We start from the raw sequence: 7095 nt of genomic DNA, 5'->3' as shown, positions 1-7095 counted from the left end.
TCCGTTTCTCCAGCAATAAAACTGTGTATTCTGAGTTCACGTCTGCCTCCGAGTCCTGCATTTTGGGTCCTATCTCCCTGCCTGCCCGCACACAGTCATGACAATAAAAACCACAAAGTGCTTCACGGTAATATAAAACAGATATACATTAAAAAGAAAAAAAATCAACAAAATTCCCCATGAATAACAGTCACTACAATATCAAAAACACTGGTCCACTCAGAAGAGATACTATCCATGATTTTATCTGAGTGTCCATGAGAAATGTCCAAGCGCTATTGTCCATAAATGTCCATAAATGATGTGTATAGTTGTGAATGTGATTCAGTGTAATTGAATAATGAGTTCAGGGAGGGGGGCACAGACAACTCCCTACCAGACCAGTGGGAAGCTTCAATGGAAAAAGATTCTAGCTCCCAGCCGTTTTTTAGCTCACCATCCTTTTTAAACCCAAAAAAGGTCACCTGGCCTGCATTAAATAAACGGGGCCAATAAGAATTCATAGCAAAAATGCAAAAATGTCAGCCAGTTTAGCTCAGTAACATTAAGTTATTCTTGTTCCTGTGTACACAATAAATTCGTAAATAAATAAAGAGTTTATATAATCAATAAAGATTTTTCTAAACAGTTCAACTGCTATATAAAGATTGCATAGCTTTAAAACATTTGCTATCCCACCAATACCAGTCAAACTCAACACAGAAGTTTACTCTAAGATTACTTTACTAACAAAACAATCATTTGATTGTTTAGATCAGCAGTAGCCAATTAGCATTAGCCACTAGCATCACAAACAACCAATTAACAATTCAAACTCACCAATTCCATCCTGTTCGGTGTATGACAACACTGGTACACAGTAGTCGGTGTCTAAGTCATATAATGTTATAGTAGGTGTCAAAAAATGCATTAAAATAGGGAAAGCAATCAACTGGAAATACAAACCTGCAACAGCTCTGTCACCTGGCTTACCTCCGTACATCTGACAGGAGAAAGCCGGGGCAGGCTTAGCTAACAAATACATGCAATGTGATTGCAGAGCATAGCCATGTGATAGGGTCATGTAACTAAGTATCAGTGATATGTTTAATGGCAGCAAAAGTGTAGAAAATTACTAAAATCTAGTAAAAATAGATTTTACTCTGGGTTACATGTATGTTTTACTATTATATGTTGGAACATTTTCTGTTTGAGCACCTTTCCAGCTGCCACACCTCTCTGTAGCAACCACACACCTCAGGTCCAGCCACATCTTTTACAGGGGAAACATGATTAGAAGTTGAGGTGTGTGTGTCAGCCTCCCCTGACACTGCACCCAGAACCCAATGCTCCACCCCTTCCACAAACCTGAGCCACAAACCACACCTGGCCACATACCCCCATCGCCTGACTTAGGCAGGGGAGCCGTCCGACCTAGCCTACTCTCCCCTCCCACCGTGAGTGGGAGAGAAAATCAGCCATTACCATCTGCGCCCCCGGGTATATGGACCACCTTGAACTTAAAAGGCTGAAGAGCCAGATACAACCGGGTGATCCGGACATTGGCATCCTTCATGCGATGAAGCCACTGCAGTGGACCATGATCCGAACAGAGTGTGAAAGGGCGGCCTAGGTGAGAGTCGACTGCCCACCAGATGGCCACGCACTCTTTTTCCACTGTGCTATACCTGGCCTCCCGCTCTGACAGTTTCCTGCTGATGTAAACAAAATGGCCCCCAGCCATCTGTTTGAGGCATCAGTCTGCAGAATAAAAGAGAGGGAGTAGTTCAGCGTGTAGAGCAGGGGTTCCCCACAGAGAGCTTTCTTCACTTAATCCATCTGCAGACGCACCTGCCTGCCTCCCAAGTGGTACCCTAGATACTATACCTCCTACTATCCAACTGCACACTTCTTCGGGTTGGTTGTGAGCCCCGCCTGTCTTAGGGATTCCAGGACCACGGCTGCCCGTTGCACATGCTCTGCCCAGGTGTCACTATGGATGATGATGTCATCCAAAGAGGCAGCAGCATATTCAGCGTGCGGCCACAGCACCTAATTCATGAGGCGCTGGAAGGTGGCGGGGGCTCCGAACAAGCCGAACGGAAGTGTGACAAATTTGTACAAACCGCACGGAGTCCAGAAGGCTGTTTTTTCCTTGGACTCTGCAGACAAGGGAATCTGTCAGTAGCCCTTGGTTAAATCCAATGTCGTGAAAAAGTGAGCAGTGCCTAACCGGTTCATGTGATAAGCATGAAACTGTGACACTTGATTCACCTTGCGATAGTCGACACAGAACCGTATAGACCCATCTTTCTTAACTACAAGAATGATGGAGCTACACCATGCACTGTGTGACTTCTATTACTCCCATTTTCAGCATTTCACCCAATTCCCTCAGAATAATTTTCCTCTCATGCTCAGGTAACCTGTAGGGCCATGAACGCACCATCACGCCAGGCTGCATTTCAAAATGGTGCTCCATGAGAGTTGTACGGCTAGGCAGGGGGTAGAACACATCTGCAAAATGCTGTTGCAGTGCAGCAACATTTGCTCTATGGGCCTGTGTGAGATGGTCATCACAATTTGAATTTGGCACCTCCAGCCCCAACTCATCTCTTTCCTTCACCAGGCTCACCAGAGAAGCAGTTTAAGCCTCTCTCCATGCTTTAAGGAGGCTGAGGAGGTGGGGTGCCCTCAGGCCTCTGGGCCTGAGGCCCGGCCCTCTCTGGCACAGCTGGCTGCCGGCAGAGCCCGCGGGCACGTCACTGCAACCCCCTCTGGCCTCTGCTCCGTGGCCGCTGGGTGACCACTCGTTTGGGGGTCTTCTCAGCACTTCCCAGAAGGGTGGCACGGTTACCCCCCGATGGTCCTCCATGGGTCCTCGTATTCTGGGGCCTCTGGATGTCTGGGGCCTGGATCTCCTCCATACCTGCTTCATGTCCTGGGGGACGGGGCTATGGCTCCCGACACTCCCTAGCAGATCATTACATGGAGAAACCTTTTGAATACAAGCGTGCTGATCCACACAGGTGTGCACACAGGTGTACACACGGGTTTTCACAGACACAAGCTACACCTTTCTTGGCTGCTACCAAAAAGCACATTGTGCGCTGTCGATCTTGCTTACTGCACAATAACATGTAATATTTAGTATCTACTGTTAGCTAGTTTATTTTGATGGTGTTGTATTTATTATGTTGCTCTTTTTTGTTTGTTTTCTCGTCTGTTTTTTCTTAACCCCATACAGGTGATCCAGGTGTTTTGTTTGTTTTTCTTTCTTTTTTTCTTTTTTTTTGTCTCTTCCCCCCTTTCTCACCATCTCGTCTCCCCTCTATTTTTCTTTCTCTCCCTCTCTTTCTTTCATTTTTTCTCCCTGTCCTATCCCCCAGTCATGTCTGTCCCGTCTGTAACAACCGAAAAATCAAATCAAATAAATACATAATTATAAGGTCAATCAAATGGACCAATATGGCAAGGCCATGATGATCCAATTGGTAAAGTAAATCCGCTTGGCATCTTTCTTGGCCTTCAGACAACAATTCTGATGGCTAAAGATCCAAACGGGACAGGCAAAAAATAAAAAATAAAAAAAATAAAAGATTTAAGGGATGCGTCAGGCGCGGGCTAACAGCAGCCTTTACTCTATGCGTTTTGCCCTTATATTTAATTTGCAGCGGCATTATGGGATATTCTTGGATGTCCCCATGCACACACCTAATCTCTACCCACTCTGCCTCCAACAATGCCCCAGGCTGAACCAGGGCTTGGTGAACCAGGGTCTGTGTGAAGCCCGTATCCACTGAGGTCTGGTGTATACCCCCTTGGCGCCTTACCGGTACGCTGTACGTCCCTCTCGGCCCAAGGGAGGGGTTTGGAGGGCCGGCGACACTGAACACCTGTCCCACTTCCATCTGTAGGCACTCCCAGAGGACTTGTCCTGGTCGCCCGCACCGCTAGCATGGCTTCCCAGGTGCTCGTGTCGCTCCCGGTGAGTGAGGTGTGGTGTCTGCAGCCATTGGGACCTGTGGAGAGAGAGCAGAGGGAATTAGGTCAGTGTCCGCTCATGGCTGCTGCTAGTGAGCTGCAGTGTTGAAGCACCCTGGAGCATCCCCATCGGACCTGGATGGTAGCCACGGATGGTCCCTGGGATCCCAGGGACCATCCGTGGCTGCCCTACTGCCCTTGGCCGCACAGAGAGGAATTCCTCAGGCAGGGTCACAGCAGCTTCCAAGCTGGCCGGGCAGTGGCAGCGGACACGACCCTGCTGGAAGCCCTATGATGAACTGCTCCAACACCACCCTCTCCACAGTGCGAGCCTTCCCAGCCACCGTGCCGCTGGAGGGGAGCCACCTAGTGTAGGCAAAAGGCCGGTCCTCCGGTCCCATCCGCCCCTCCCAGAAGCCCTCCTTTGCGAGGCCCAAGCGGTCCACAATTGTTCAGCGGACATCCACCAAGTTGCCCCTCATTGCCGTGGGCAGGCTGAGAGATGCCACCTTGGCTCCACCAGACAGCAGCGGAAGCAGCCTCAACACCCACTCCTTCTCTGGCCAACAATATTTAAAAGTGGAAAAAAGAACATATTATTTTCTCCTGACATTGAAATAAATTCACCGTGCCTCTGTTTAGAAAATGGCACAAATTTTGTAAATCATCTGTAAAACCAACCACACCTATCAGTGCTATTTGGTGATTGCTCTCACATGTTATTTTGTCCCGTTTAGTAAATCTGGCCCTTTATGTAAAAGTTGACAATACCACAGTTTTATGTGTAGTGAGTTGTTCTCATACCGTCATGGTCCTGGGTCGGTGACCCAGTGTTTTGACTTTTGCATTTTTACTGAACTTTTATTGAACAGGTGTCCTCTCTTCCTGTGTCCCATTCCCTCATTATCCCTCTGTGTATTTTAGCCCTGTGTTTCTCTCAGTCAGTGTCGCATCGTCCCCTCATGCTGTATGTGGTTCCCTCCATGCTCCTCGTCCCCAGTCTCGTGTCTCCAGGTTCCTTAGTGTGTAGTATTAGTTTCTAGTTTTGGTTTGTTTTTGCAAGTTTATTGTTTATGGAGTTTTTTTTGTTTTTTGAGTGTCCTGCATTTTGGGTCCTACATCCTGCCTGCCACAGCCGTTTCATGACACATACTGTGATATTGCTACTTTTACGAAAGGAACTAAACGTCTTCCAGAACTTGATAGTGTCAGTAAACATTTTAAAGAATTGTAAAATGATATTACTTCTATAGTTATAGGAGTAATATCATTTTACAATTCTTCAGCCGCTTAAAAGAACAAAAGATAGGTATAAAAGATAGGTAGCACAAGGTACTTTAAACCTGTCCAGTTTGTTTTGTTAAACAATGGAGGAAAGTAAATGTTGGCTTTTTGGGTGGCGGTAGACCTTCTCATTTAATAGCAGCATTATGCTGTTAAATGTCATGACAGACTTGAATATAGTGCTCTTGCTCCACCACTAATCACGTGTCATAAAATAAACAAGGGATGGGCAGTTATAATAACTTTAACATGACCACAGTAGCCAAAAAAAGTTTACTGTGATATGATGAGTTTTCCTTATTTATCAACCTTCTCCGAGGGTTTATTTTTCTATGACATAAAGGGTTTAGTTTCACTCATGGTGTCATTAAACCAAGGCTCACTGTCGTTAGACATTTGTGACAGGCACAAAGTCTTCACTCTGCTGTCATTAGTTTGATGGTGATTGTAAATTCAGTGAGTTTTCTAAGAAGTTTATATCCAATGGCTCATCCAAAAATAAAAATCAGAAGTTTTGTAAGAGAGAATTCATATGCCCATTAGTCCCATTCAAGGATAAACTTCCAAAGAATAGGCAAGCCTTTCTAAATCACATTATTTGCAATGTTCCACTTGACCACCTGAGCTCACATGATTCTCTGCTGATCAGAATCAGCTAACACATTATCAGCAAAGATAATAATGTGTATCTTAATTCAAAAATATCACATAACACTACTATTTTGTAAATATTAAATAAACTACTTTCCAGTGTTTAATTCAAGTACAACAATGGTTCTTTTACACATTTCAATTGCAATAATAAATAAATAAATAAATATTTTCTTTTTATTAAATGTATTTTTCTGGATAATAGAAGCCACTTATGAAGCATTTAAATAAAAAAGAAGATTCATTTTTGGAAGAAGTATTTAACAAACTAAAAAACTAAATGTGACAGACAGTGGATACAGAGACATCCATAAAGAAATGCATAATGCTGGATGAGGATGAAAACACACAAAAAGGTCTGATCAGCCTGTGGTGGGCCGGCCTCAGATGAAGGTATATTGTGATAAACGGCTGAAACACCCAATGAGTCAGAGGTACACAACTGACAATATCTTGTATTGGTGGCAAATGGTGTTTCACATCACTCTTCAACTAACTGAAGAGTTCCATTGTAATGTTAGGGCTTGAAACACCTAAAGTCAGTTGAAACACTGAATTAGTTTCAGTGCTTCCCAAATCTCCAACCCACTCAAGAATTGTACTAATTATTTTAGGGATCTTAACAACTAGTCCTATCAAGCAATGATAATAATAATAATAATAATAATAATAATAATGTTGTTGTTGTTGTTGTTGTTGTTGTTGTTGTTGTTGTTGTTATTATTATTTAAATACTCTTTCACAACATTACACATTGGATATTACACAATAATAAAGCTCCTCCAATTATTATTTTTTTATGACAGTTATTATGCCCCTTGCATGGTAATAATGACAGCAAAGGACACAACAAAATTACATCAGACAAATAGATGTAAAGGGATCTTGCCCAAATATCAATGACACTATCCTCTTGTATCGGTTTTGGCAGCATGCGGTAGCTTTATTTAGACAACTTATGCTGGGTTTTCTATTACATTGTTACTTGTTCATTTGTGTTCTTAGTAGCCTGATTGAATCATTAGTGTTAGTATTTTTAGAGATATGACCATATATGAGAGGGGAAATCTTAAGTTTTCAGATAATAAGAAAGCTCCTCCAGTAAGAGGTATTCATAAATGTTATGGTGCAAAATATGGACACAAATATCAGCTAATTAGTGCTGAGTAACATGTATGTATTTATGTATATCCCATA

Source organism: Oreochromis niloticus, unplaced genomic scaffold, assembly GCF_001858045.2.
Source record: "Oreochromis niloticus isolate F11D_XX unplaced genomic scaffold, O_niloticus_UMD_NMBU tig00001654_pilon, whole genome shotgun sequence".
Classification (NCBI taxonomy): Eukaryota; Metazoa; Chordata; class Actinopteri; order Cichliformes; family Cichlidae; genus Oreochromis; species Oreochromis niloticus.
This window is presented reverse-complemented; position numbering follows the sequence as displayed.